The sequence below is a fragment of the Prosopis cineraria genome, unplaced genomic scaffold, assembly GCF_029017545.1.
Source record: "Prosopis cineraria cultivar Desert tree isolate PC_DT_omini unplaced genomic scaffold, ASM2901754v1 PC45, whole genome shotgun sequence".
Classification (NCBI taxonomy): domain Eukaryota; kingdom Viridiplantae; phylum Streptophyta; class Magnoliopsida; order Fabales; family Fabaceae; genus Prosopis; species Prosopis cineraria.
In genome coordinates this window covers 67,544-81,544 of record NW_026555375.1, presented here as the reverse complement: position 1 = coordinate 81,544, position 14,001 = coordinate 67,544, and the positions used below count along the sequence as shown (strand labels likewise).

The following is a 14,001-nucleotide window of genomic DNA, read 5'->3' as shown; positions in this document are numbered from 1 at the left end:
GTGGGCCATCCCCCTAACTTGTCCAATTTTGATGTAATTAAAGCCTTTAATTTAAAGGGCTGAATTGTCATCGTCAATGAGATTTTGGTCCCCCTCCCACTTGAAAAAAGTACTCCATACCCCAGCCACGTACACGTACACGTACATGCATAAATAAATATATAGACATATAATATATTATTTTGTTAATACATTGAGCAGAAAATTTTCTATTCATAATATAGGACATTTTTTAAAAACCTTATTTAATCAAAAATATTAGATATTATGTAGTCTTAATAATTTTTTTTCCAACAACTCTTACTCCATTTATTATTTCTTTTGAAAATTAGTCCATTAAAATTTCAATAGTCATTATTAAAATACTTATAATACAAGACATTTAAAAAGGGTAAACTTAGAAAGATGTCTATAAAATACGAAGGTTTTAACTAAATTTTTTAAACCACCATGTAGCTATCAATGTATATATTATGGAGAGGGTATAAAATAAGTTTATTAAAAAAACTTGAATAACTTTATTTCTTATTTTTTAAATTGCATATACTCCATCTTTTAAAAAATATAATATAATGTGTTTTTTGAATGATTAAATGTTAAGAACGTGTAAGATATTGTTAGTATTTCAAAATGTAGAGTGAAGTACTTTATTAAATGAGGGTAAATATAAAAAATCAATGTTAGTTAAAAGATAAGTAACTATTTTATTGATGTAAGATTTTATTAAAAATACTATATATTTTTGAATGAAGGGATTAGTATTTATCAATCTTAAGTATATCAAAAGTTAAATTAATGTTTTATAAAAGTTAAAGATTTATCTTAATTTTTATTTAAAATTTAAATTATAAATTAACAGCGAAATATGAAAGTATAATATAAATGTAAGCTTTTATATATTTTTATATTTTTTAAAACTAATATATTAAATATGTACTTTTAATTAATTATTTTTATAATCATAGATAATTATTATCTTATGATATTTTAAATGGTAAGATTATTTTTTTAAAAATATAAACCAACAAATATTATTTCTATTAATTTAGCACCCTCTGTATGAATGTTGGTTCCTCCCCTACCATATGCCTAGTGTTGTTAATAACTCATTTAGGCCCTGACGAGTTCTTCAAAGGTCAGGGCCTAAATGAGTTGACCCTTTTAAATTTAATTATGCCCCAGAGTTTTATTTTTAGCAGCCTGGCCTTAATCCTTAGGGCCTCAACCTTAATTATTTTTTTAATTTTTTAATTTAAAAATTTAAAAAAATATATTTAAAATTCTAACAAAGTTATTACACATCACACTAAGTCTAAAAAAATAAAATAAAATTAATTCTTACAACAAAAATTTTAATTCTAATAAAAAAATAACATCTCAAAATCAACTCCGACATCAATTTCACGTTGGCAACATCATTAACTAAATTTTGATGATTTTTATCATCATCAACATTAATATGATTTAATTCTTCTTCTTGTGGATCCTCATCTATGGCAAATATGTTAAACTTTTCATAACTTCCTTCCTCATCCTCATTATTTGTAATAAATAATAAACCAAAATTATAATTTCAAGGCATTTAAAGAATGCAAAAATATTCAAGTAAGCAAATAATAATGTGCGTGTCTACTGTTTGGATTAGAGAGTGAGTACTGAGCTTGAGTGATGTGGTGTCTTCTTTTTGTTTATTTTTTTATGTTGGATTTTTTCAAAAAAAATATATTAGGGCTTAAAAGGGCTAGTCTTTTTTATTTTCGAGTGTCCTTTTAAGCCTAATTTACTTTTTTGAAGACCAAAATAGCGGTTCGACTCTTAATTTTTTCGAACTTAAAAAGGCTGGGTCTACAAGCTCTACATCTGCCTTATATTAAGCGTTATATTAAGGATTAAAAAATTATTCTAAGAAGTTTCCTAAATAAGAATCTCCAGAGTCACTTTCTACTATCATCAGCAAAAGTAAATGAATGCATTCACGTATTTGGTGCAGGTATTTTCCTTTTCACAAATCAAAATTGGTAAATTTTTAAATTGTAAATTAGTCAAGGAATCCAAAGCATATGGAGCCGTACATAGTTATCAATATCAATATATCAATGTTATTATCAATACCAATCAGCGAAAAGCAGCACAATATGCAATCAGACGTAGCCTTGGATCTAGCTGTTGGATAAAGAACATACAGAAAGAGGAAAAGGCAAAACAAAGAAGGGTTATGCCCCTTGATTAATAGCACATTGGATCAAACCTGAACGGTTTATTTACATGAACAAAGGAAAATACTCAATATTTGGTAAAATCATTGGGTCCAGATTCCAGACTACGAAAGACAAATACAAGTTGTACAGAGAAAACATAAAATATATAAAAATTCATCAGTTGTTTGTACCTGACTAGTTATGCTTCGAGAATATAAATGTCCATCCATTTATGGAATTCTGTGTTTGGATGGCGGGCTGGAATTGGGGAAGCAATTCTAGGTTGTGACAACCTCGGATTTCCAAATAAGTGAGGCAATGACAAATAATCAATCCTTTGTAAACGCAATGAAGTCTTGGTAGGTTGAATAACTTAATAGATCGCAATTTGGGGAGTGCGAGAGTGTACACCAAATGATTGGTCGGATGAGGAATTGAAAATATTTCCTTTATCAAGAAACAATCTTCAACAGTCATCTCTTCCCAGTTTTGGAGCTGTGATGACAACTCTGGTGTCAGCAGTTTCTTCATGGTGTGGTATCTCTTCACAACGAGAGCTTTGAGATGGAAAAATGGAGTACTAGGAGGCATCAAGGTTGGTGATATTGTCACTGACTCCCTAACATGGAGATGCAAGTCTTTCAAATCACAGAGGAATAGAGAGCCAGTGAGTTGAAGAGAGCGGCAAAAGCAGCAACCATTTGACATGCAAAACAAGAAATTTAGGTTATTACACTCGCTAATGTGACACGATTCTATTTTGCATGTTTCAATATCACCGTGAAAATATAAAAATTCACATAAGCAACTGGCCCACCCATAGCGAGTTGTCCTCAGCTTTTTCATGTCTTTCAACAGCATGATTTCCGGACACTCTTGTTCTGAACCAACAAACTCTATCACTTTTTCACCAATTCCCTCGAATGGTTCATATTCGTCAAAAATCGGCTGCGTCTCGATGCCCAGGCCAAAATAATAGCTGAAGAGGTGGTGACCTCTTCTCCAAAGGCTTGCCATGAAGTCATTGAACTCTAAAACGTCATAAAAATGTGCTGAAATACTCTCTAGTTTTTTCAAATATAGTAGATCTTGGGCTTTGACATCCATTAATCCAGGTGTGCAGTTAAGATGGAAGGATTGAAGCTTGGTCAATTTGGCAAAATCAAAACTCACTTGTGTCCCTTGCGGATTGAGTCTTGTAGTTCTTCGTACATCGAACCATATAAGATTTAGCAGCATTTCTAAACCTTGAGGAACTCCAATAATTCCTGTGCGGAAAAGGCTCAATCACATCAGCTTTTGCAGCTTTGATAATGAAGGTAAATATTTCAGTGATTCACATCTATGAAGCCATAAAGCAACAAGACACTCCAGCTCCGAAACAGATTTTGGCAAACATTCAATAGCAGTATCAGATAAATTAAGCACTTTAAGAGCTTTCATGCTCAAGAAAAAATCATCTGGGATCCATCTGAGGTGGTAATTCTGATGCAACAGAAAGATTGAAAGATTAGGACACAGGAGAAATGCCTTCTGGAATGATTACTATATCCTGGTTCATCAAATAGACCTTTTGTAGATCTTCTTCCCATTGATCCTTGTTTGGTATTTCCATCAACCGTTCATCAATATTCACCATCACTATGTAAGTCCTTTTTAGAATACCAACTGCCATATCCCAAATTATCTCATGTAATCTAACATCATTCCCTTTTTACCCATGAGTATGAGACTGATGTTTTTTAACTTGTTTAGGATGCTGAGAAATTCATAATGATTTGCCTCCAACCTCTGTGTTCCATCTATCAATCCCTCAAAGGCAAGATTCGTGAACTCATATTGTAAACTCAAAGCACAATGCAAGAAACATTCTTGCAACTTTCTACTATCCAGTTATCATAGCTTGATCTTAGAATGGGAACCACCCATTTGCTCATATCATATTGTCCGGTCAGAGAACTTCTTAAGCTTTCTAGCAAATGATTCCATTCCACAATGTCTTCTTTTCCTTCCATTCTTCTTGCCATTGTAACAGCCGCAAGAGGCAAACCAAAACATTCTTTCACTACAAGCCTAGCTGTTTACTTCATCTCATCAGACAACCTTCCGTTTTCTTTGATAGTCTTTTCAAACGAATCCCAAGCTCCTTCTGCATCTAAAGTCTCCATCCGTAAGATATTCTCTCGGCAATTCATACTGTAGCACATATCCAATGAACGAGTTGTCAAAATCAATTTGTTTCCATTTCTCCCTACGGTGAACCCCGCCTTATCCAAACAAATATACTCCCAGACATCATCTAAAATAAGCAAACATTTGTTTATGTGTTGAAATGCATGTAACAATCTTCCTGCTATTTTATTTCCCTCGCACTCATATGATATACCTAAATTGATTGATTTAGCAATGGTCTTCTGTAGTTGGTTCACACTATAATGTCGAGACACAGTGAACCAAATAATATAATCAAAACCAATATCATCTCTTTCAAGAAGTTGATTATGTATGTGATTGAGCAGAGCTGTTTTCCCCACTCCAATTCCCCATACTCTAATTGCAGACACCACATTTTTCGTCAGCCACTCCCATATCTTTTTAGCATAATTCTGGAATTGCTTGCCGATTAAATCTTTCGTTGCCCATGGATATCCTTTAATATCTCCTGGAACCAAAAAAGGGGACGGCTAGGAATTAATATTGGAGCAAGGAAAGATATGTCTCACATATGTGATAAAAATTAGGGTTAAATATTGTTCCCCCCTCAAAGTTCTTTTCTTTTTAAAAACGTTGGATACCCTATATTAAATGATAGAATAATATTTCATTTAAACAACTTTTTCAAGAGCAAAATTACCTTTTCACCAAAGACATGTCATATTCTCCATCGTCATGGAAACAGTAAGGCATTTAGACTTATTTTACCATTGTTTCATATATTAGATGAGGTTTAGTTTCTGTCACTACTATTGTACTTTCAATCTTAGTTTCTGCCACTTCTATTGCACTTTCAGTCCCTTTAGCCCACATCAAATGGTTGAAATGGGTCATAATGCCTTTCTATCTACCATCATTTTACATATTAGATTAGGTTTAGTTTTTGCATTACTATTGCACTTCCAGCCTACATCAAATAATCAAAATGAGTCACAATGCCTTACTATCATGGTTGTGGGCCCCACAACTATTCTATATCAACAAGTAATGAAGAATTTTTATGGTAGGGTGATTTTGCTTTTTAAAAAATTGTTTAGTGGGGTATTGTCCCTATTTTTTAGTATCGGGTGTCTAGTGCTCTTCAGAAGAAGTTTAGAGAAAAAATGGCTCTAAAAATTATAATCATAAATGAATAAACTTTTTTGTACTATCTAATTTTTGTAAGAAATCGTTGTTTTATTCAAGTTTATTATACATATGAAGAAAATTAGATAGGAAGGGAGAGTTTTAGTTTGGGGCTATTTATACCTTTTTCCAAACCACATGGAGAGTTACTGGAGCCGCCAAACTTTTGTTTAACATCTTCAGTCTGTTTTATCCTAAATTTAGAAAAATGGCCATAGTCTTCTTGTGCATGGTTTTGCTGAGCAGCTCTTTTGCCTAACTCCATTCTTTGGTAATTTAAGTCATTCTTGAACAATGCCGGAGCCAAACTCAACCTTTTTTCATCGCTATCAAGCTGCATTGTTATATATCTATCTATATTAATTTATTTAATGAATATAAAAAATAGATATATATAGTTGAATAATAAGTGAGCATACCTTTGAAGAAGAAGAATTTACGCTTGCATTTTTGGCTGATTGTTGCATAAAGTTGATAACAAATATACCACAATCAGACCTGCCATCAAAAGAATCATTATAATGAAGGCCAAGATTATATTGCTAACTCGTATATTACACCTGAAGACCGAAGAGTTTGAGATAGTAAAACAAACTCATTGAGATGCTTTGGAGTTTTCTTTGCCATTGCCACATGAAACTCCTCAAATGGGAGAGTACCTATTTGGAGTTCATCTGAGAATAAAAAATCGAACACAGACAGCTGCCGATGCAGGATTTGCCAAAAACAAAAAACAAATATATATGTTTTAACAATTAGTCCGTTTTTCTTTTAAAGAGATATATATATATATATATATATATGTTTTAACAATTATCGTCTAACTCTCACCAGCCGATATGTTGTGTCTTTACGTTCTTCTATGGAAAACGGAGGTAAGGAATCCCAAATTTCAACCCTTTGACTCTTCAAATGCATCACGTATATCTAGAAATGTCCTGTGGAGTTTTTGTTGATATGGACAGGAATAAACATCTGTGACAATGATAGCAACACAAGTTAAATGAAAAACAATTATATATATGTTAACAGTAGAAGTTGAAAAGTGTCCAAGCATAATGAACAAATGCTTACCTTCTCACAATTCACCAATTTGGACATATAATTTTCTTTTATTTCTTTCCCTTTAACAAAATTCAGGAAGGATTGTGTATCTCCAAATGCTGCAGAAGACTAAGTTTTTTTTTTTTTTTTGGAAACACCAATAAGTAAAACTTATATTTATATGTAGAAAACAAAACAGTTTAAAATGATAAAAGAATGATTTAAAAGTTATCGAGAACATTAGTGGCAAATACCAATTTAACCGCGTACTTTTTTCCTTGCGCTCATTCTCAGTAAGGTACTCACAGAAAATATTTATCACCTAACATAATAAAATTTAGTAATAACACAGTGAAGAATTTTTACGTGTTAACACAACAAAACTATAAAGAAATACAAATTCATATTGATAAGCGTCACAAGAGTTTGGGAGAATGAAGAAGGTTTGGGGAAGAGATATATACATATAACTGAATCAGGAAGGCAATACAGCTTCTGGTTTGAAAGATGGTCCACCATAAATGGATCACTACCAATAAATTTGTACGAAACTATGCACTGATAGTAATTTCTCCATGAAAAAATTAGTTGTGAACTTTGGGTCTTTGACATGATATGAGAGATTGATTTTTCTTTAGTTGAAAAATTGGTTTAAAACTTTAAGTATTCTGTCTTTTCTTGAATGGAAGTGTCATAGTTTTATTAAAAAAAAGAGAGATATTATTTATAAAAAATGTGTCATAAGATTGGTGTATTTATAAAAAAAAATTAGAAGCAATTCGTATTCCCCACCTTTAAGCAAATTCTCTTCTTTTCTCTTTGGCCTCTCCGCTTTTCCTCCTCTCTTTTTCTCTATCCACAGTCCACCACCTTTCCCTTCCTTTTTTTTTTTTCCAATAAAATTAAAGTTGATAATTAAATCCCATTAAATTAAAATTAAATTTTGTTTAACTTTTACCATGTAAGACTCGAAAATAACAATTGTGGGGATTTGAAAATCATAAAAAAGGAAAGAACTTTTTTTTTTCAATGCATGAAGATATTATTTTGTTTTTTCTTATATTTTATTATAAAAGGAGAAAATTGGTCCACCAGTGTCCAAAAAAATATGAACCAAATTTTGAAAAATTTAAAAATTTGATTGATTTATATGCTTCCATATATATAATTGATATACATCCGTATATAATTGATAAATTTTAGCAAAATTTGTAAAAATATTTATATAATTATATATCAATAATAAATATTAAACCAGTCACTTTTTTTAAAAAAATATAAAAAATATTGGATTATTATTTTAATTTGGCGACTATATATGTAAAAGTCTATTATAAAAACCAATTTTTTCTTTTTTTAGTTCCTTAAATTTAATATGTTTTTTATTTATTTTTCAATTTAACGGGGGCGTTCACACTTCCCTTCCTTCTAGTCCGTGGGTCGGTCATCCTCTTCCATCGTGCCGTTCGCCTGTTCCCTCGTCCGTGGTCTCACTTCAGTATCTGGTTTGCTCCCTCTCTCCCACACACTCTCTTCGTCTTCCCTCTCCATTACACTTTGATCCTGTTGTATGGTTGAATTAATTTTTTTATGGCTTATACTTATTTGTGCTGAATTATTTATGTATTTATTGGGATTGTGCCGAGTTTGCTTTGGAGGCTTCCCGAAGTAATGGTTATTCTGATCTGGGAAGAATGCTCCGAAAGCTGCAAAATGTAAATATTCAATTTCTGATGTAATGCTTTTCTTGAATATAAGATGATTCGTGAACGACACAGCGTAATTAGTGATATAGTTATTCTTGAATATTGTTTATTTGGATCTTGCTTAATGAATTACAATATTGAATTTTGAAGATTGGTCAGCAATTTGTCCTTTCATAATGCACTTGGCACTTCCATGACAAATTGTTGGAACTTGTGGTGGGTCATCGTTACGCTTTGCTTAAGTTTTTTTTTTTTTTTGGTAAAGACAATGAAATGATATTTTAATTATGAACAATTGGCCTTCCTAAGTAAGAAGCTTCTTTTCAAAGGTTTCAATATATTTTGTAAAATCAAAATTAATCTTCTTTTGCTCCACCCTGTTCAGTTGTATTATTTGTGCTGTATTGTGCCGAACTACTCTCGGGAGTTTGCTGAATTTTTGTTGAAATGCTGCTAAGCTATTCGTTTTGGATTGTTTGTTTATTTGTGTTGGAAAGTTTGATGATTGAAGGATTGTAGGGATGAATATTTTGAATTTTGTTATCTTTTATTATTGTTACAATTATTTGTATGATGTATGAGATATTAAGTCTTGGATGTGGATGAATGTTTTGAGGATTAATGTCTTTCTAATTAAATTATATTATTTTTAATTATGATTGGTTTGACTCCAGTGAGATCAATAATCTTTGAACTAGTATCTCGATTCAATGATTGATCCAGTTTTTAGTAACTTGATTTGTTTTATTTCCAACAATTTCCTTCACCTTCTCTGGATAAACTAGCGGTGGAGCTCCTCTCACCATCTGAAAAAATCAATTCACCTCACTGTTTTCATTTTCACTCCTGCTCATACCTGTCTTTCATTTTTGTGCAGATCAATCCCACTCTCTCACTCTCTACCTTTTCACTTGCTTGATGGTTGCTCTTGCTCCCCACTTTTGTTCAATCACATAGAGGTTTCAGGTTTGGCTCTCTCGGCTCCCCTCTTGCACTTTTTATTATGTTAAGAGCTCATTTATGCTCTTCTTGTGCATACGTTTGCATAAGGCATAAGATTTCCTATGGCTACATGGAAGCCTAGAAGGGACCTCAATGAGGTAGTTATCTTGTCTGGAAAGGAAATTGAACTAGGGCACAAGATTTTTAAGTAAAATTATTTAATTTAAGAGACCAATTTTCTGTCCATTGAATTTGTGGCAATTCAAATCTATGTGTTCTCAAACACTCAATCAACAAGGAAATGTCAACAAGGAGGTTCATTTAGTCTATATGTCTATCATTTGCTCAGAAGTTTTGTGAGCAGAGGGAACCTAATTGAAATCTTATCTTGTTTACTTTTTTTTAACCAAACTAGATCTTGAAATTTTTCACAAGCATGAGTACTTACTATAATTTGAACTAACAGATCCCAAGTCAGATTATAGTTGTTAGTTATCTTTCAATCACTATTTGATTTTCCTAAATTTCTTCCTTACAAGAATATTAATGTATGCCAAGCCTTTTTTGTTTTTTTTGTTTTTTGGGTGCAAATTACCATAGCTCCTATCTTCATCAAAAGGTCTTCCAAAAAGGAGTTAGTGCATATTAAAAATTCAATTTCGTTATATTCAGGTTGCAGGAGCTGCTTTCATCTTTGAGGTGCAAAGTAGTTCTAGATCAGAAGCAAGGAAGGAAGAAATACGTAGACTGGAAATACAAGTTGTCTTTGAGGCTTCCTCCTTGTTTTGTATGTTATCTGATATGACTATAGCTTATAGAGGGATTTTCCTGGTGCACATTTGTCTTCTTGTAGTCCTTAGACATGGTATCGTTTGCATCTATTTTTACCTATTGTCAAAATTTATGGAGGTTTTAAATTGAAAATGGGATGTGTTATTGATCTCTTGGTTATCTTCCATAGGAAGAGTTTGTAAGCTGTTGTTGAGGACCACACTATTTTAATCTATGGAAAATGTGGCCAATGTATTTTACTGATCTACCAACTTTCTTATATATAGAGAATATACAAGACAAAGCAATAAATACTTACACCTAACAACTACTCTAGTTAACCCTAATATACAATAAATACAAAGAATAGAACAAAGAATAAATTCTAATTCTCAACACTCCCCCTCAAGCTAGTGTGTACAGATCATATGCACCAAGCTTGTTACAAATGTACTTTATTTGAGGTCCCTGAAGAACTTTGGTTAATATGTTTGCTAGTTGATCATTGGAGCTGACATACTTCGTAGCAAGACATCCTAATTGAATCTTTTTGTTCACAAAATGACAATCTATCTTAATGTGTTTAGTCCTCTCATAAAACATTAGATTTGAGGCTATATTCATTGAAGCCTGATTGTCACAAATCAAGTCCATTCTTGTAATATTCCCAGATTTTAATTCCTGAAGAGGTTGTTTTAACTAGATAAGTTCACATGGAGCTATGGCCATGGCACAATATTCAGCTTCAGCACTAGACCTAATGAAAACATCTTGTTTTTTACTCTTCCAGGAAATTAGATTTCCACCAATAAACACACAATACCTTGAAGTAGAGTGTCGATCAATCGGGTATTCAGCCTAGTCCGTATCACTATACCCAATAATCTAAGTATCATCTTGGGAATCGTCCTGATCACTAACCATAGCCAATTATTTGAGAATTCCCCTTGTCTTCATATAAGGGTCCTTGACTTGGGGTTCCCTTGATGTATCTAAGAATTTGAATTGCAACTTCCTAGTGGCTATCTGATGGAGACTTGGTAGTATGAGATACTAAGTCCCACATTAAGTAGTATGGAATATTCAATGGGATATATAAGTAGGTTGGTTCTCCCACATCAATAGCTAGCTTTTGAGATAGGGTTCCTATCCTACTTGGGTATCTATCAATTGGTATCTGATAAGATTGCTTTTGCTACCCAAACCTATAAAAGGAAAATTAAGAAGCATGAAAATGGAAAGATGCTTTTAGGCCCAATTATTAAGGAGCAAGAAAGTAAAAATTAAGGCTACTTTAGAGTTGCTGTTGACCTGGGTTAGGAGAGGGCATTTTTGGAGTCCGTAAGGGCTGTCTTTTGGGTTTGTAGTGGTGCTCTAGGCCCGCAAGCAGATTCTGTCATTTGTCTTTTTAGTGTTGTGAAGAGGGGACTGGCCTCTCAAAAGCCAGTGAGTGTTCTGTACTGAGAGTGATTATGTTTGTCTTAGTTGCTGTGATTTTTCCGTTGTAACAAGGAGTCCTTCTTGTAACTCTGATTCAGTAACTTATCTGATTAATCTTAAAACCTCAGGATTTCCCTTATATTGTGTTCTGCTGTTGCATATTTGCTTTTTTTTGGCTCACTTAATCCACAGGGTCTCATCATTTGGTATTAGAGCTGTGAGATCTTAAGGGTTACATAGTCAGCATTCTGACCACCTAAAAGCATCTTTCCTTTTTCATGCTTCTTAGTTTTCCTTTTGTAGATTTAGGCAGCAAAAGCAACCTTATTAGTATCAGAGCCTTGTTGTCGGAAGTTTCGGAGAGAGCTGCCTATGGAGGGTTTTGACTAGAGACTTGGTAGTATGGGATACCAAGTCCTCTATTGAGTAGTATGAAATGCTCAATGGGATATATAAGTGGGTTGATTCAATGATTTTCTTACTGCACAGTTGAAAATGTCTGTGAGGCTTATGATCTCATCATTAGTACAATACCATGTTCTATCTGACTTCAAATTTTATGGAGCTCAGATGTTTGTATATGGCTTCAAGGAGCTTGATTAACTAACTTATCTTGTATATCATTTCAGGTGAAACTCTATTAGTGAATTTGTAGACAGCAAGAGGGTGGATCAAGAGTTGCAACAGTTGAGATACTCAACCACATTCAGGTTGGCTTGACTGTTCTCTCTTTTGCTTATGATACATCACCTTGCATTCTCAAAATTAAGTGGATTTCTTTTGCCTATTCATTGCATAACAATGTTGATATTGGCTAATATATCTATAAATCAGCAGCATGTGATATTTAGTAACCTTACTAAGTTATCGAGAAAATAACTGAGAATTAATTATGATAGCTGAATAATGTATATTAAATATTTATACACATCCTTCTACTAATTGGGTATGGGTGGCTCCAAAGAACAACAGATTCTGGCTCCAAAGAATGTCATTATGGCTGTGCTATAGTACTGGCAATGGTACCTTTTGCCTACATTTGATTGCATAGGAAACCATGAAGTCCATAACAGTGTTCCTAAAATCAAAGCTATTTACCCTAGTCCATCTCCCAGTATTGAATTAGATTAAATTGTTTCTTGGCCAGTTTGACATTAATGATGATTCTGTGGCGTTAAAGCATTTCTTTTATGAATTTGATTTAATTTGTTTATAGGTTATGGCTTGTATTGTTAGCTTAGTTGCCTTGCTCAATTCTGTAACATTGTGTTCTAACTTTTAATTAAGTTTTTACCTTTAGGGAGTCAAACTTTCGCATAACCTGGAGTATGAACCTCATCTTCAATCTCGACTAAAAAATCAGTGATAATTTATTCAGTATGGTCCGCTCGAAGTGTCATGACCAAAGAGATGTTCACTTCTTTTATATCAAAATCATGAAGCTGCATTAGATGGAATTAATGATTTTTTTTCCTAGTCATATACGTAGCTTGCTTTGCGCTAAAAACTGAGAGATATATAATTTTTATTATGCTTGTTCTTGCTTAATAGTATATCTGTCACTTTTTCTTTCTTTCTTTCTTTCTTTCTTTCTTTTTTTTTTATATACTGGAGGTACATGTGTTACTTTTCTTACATTTTTTTTCTTCCTTTTCTCTCTTCATATCTGATATCTTAAATACCAAACAACCTGTTAGCTATTTTGTTTTTAGGTTACAACCACTTTTTGTACTTAAATAGATTCTATCATTTGTTGTCTATAAAACTAGCTAATAGATGATTTCTTTTGTGTCAGCTTTTCTCGAAATATGGATGGACAGAAGAGTAGTGATCGTGGCCAGAAATGCACATCAAGGCTTTGAAAGTTTTATATATATATATATATATTGATGTCACTAGTTATAATGTATTTTAAGAGTCTAATCTTTTACTGGTACTTAAACATTGTGTTTTAGGCCGATATAAGGACATGATCTTATTGTATGTTGATATTGTCAACATTAATATTATTGAAACTTTGGGGATCAAATTTTTGTTTGTGCAATATATATATAAAACTTTCCATATAGGCAATCACTTTAAATACTGTAAAACACCATTTCCCCATAGGCAACGCTTTTTACCCTTACTAACACCTTCAGATGCTTGCGAGATGAAGCAGGCCTGCTACCTCAAACAACACACACACATATTGACTTCACATTTGACAAAAAACTAGTGACTGGGAATGAAAATCATGTTTGCCAAGTTCATGGTACAAGAGCCGTGATTAGGGTCGACAATCTTCAAGCCAAGAAAGCCAAATTTCATGGTATCACAGCCGAGCCACAAAGCTCAGTTGGCAATGTGTCTTTATCGGGGACCAACGAGCTGTCATTATAGATAATCAAAGGACACAAGCTTGATCCTGACAATTATCTCCAGTAGTCACTTAGCTAATTTATTGTTACATCAGCTATATATGGCCACTGATGTCATTGACTCAAAGTTTGCAATAAAAAACAATCATGTCATGTCATGGTCTGTGAGTTCCATAACCCTAAAAAGAAATGGTAGAAAAC

The 14,001-nt window shown here is 32.9% G+C and overlaps 1 long non-coding RNA gene across 2 annotated transcripts; it reads left to right on the top strand.

Annotated features, from left to right (window-relative positions):
- Positions 1–8,002: 8,002 nt before the first annotated feature.
- Positions 8,003–13,457, top strand: LOC129295080 (uncharacterized). Of its 2 annotated transcripts, none has more exons than XR_008589512.1 (5): positions 8,003–8,086; positions 9,165–9,253; positions 9,902–10,016; positions 12,070–12,150; positions 13,236–13,457. It is a non-coding gene; the product is annotated as an uncharacterized LOC129295080 (long non-coding RNA). The 2 variants fall into 2 exon arrangements; XR_008589513.1 differs by lacking the exon at positions 8,003–8,086 and adding an exon at positions 8,093–8,296.
- Positions 13,458–14,001: the final 544 nt, after the last annotated feature.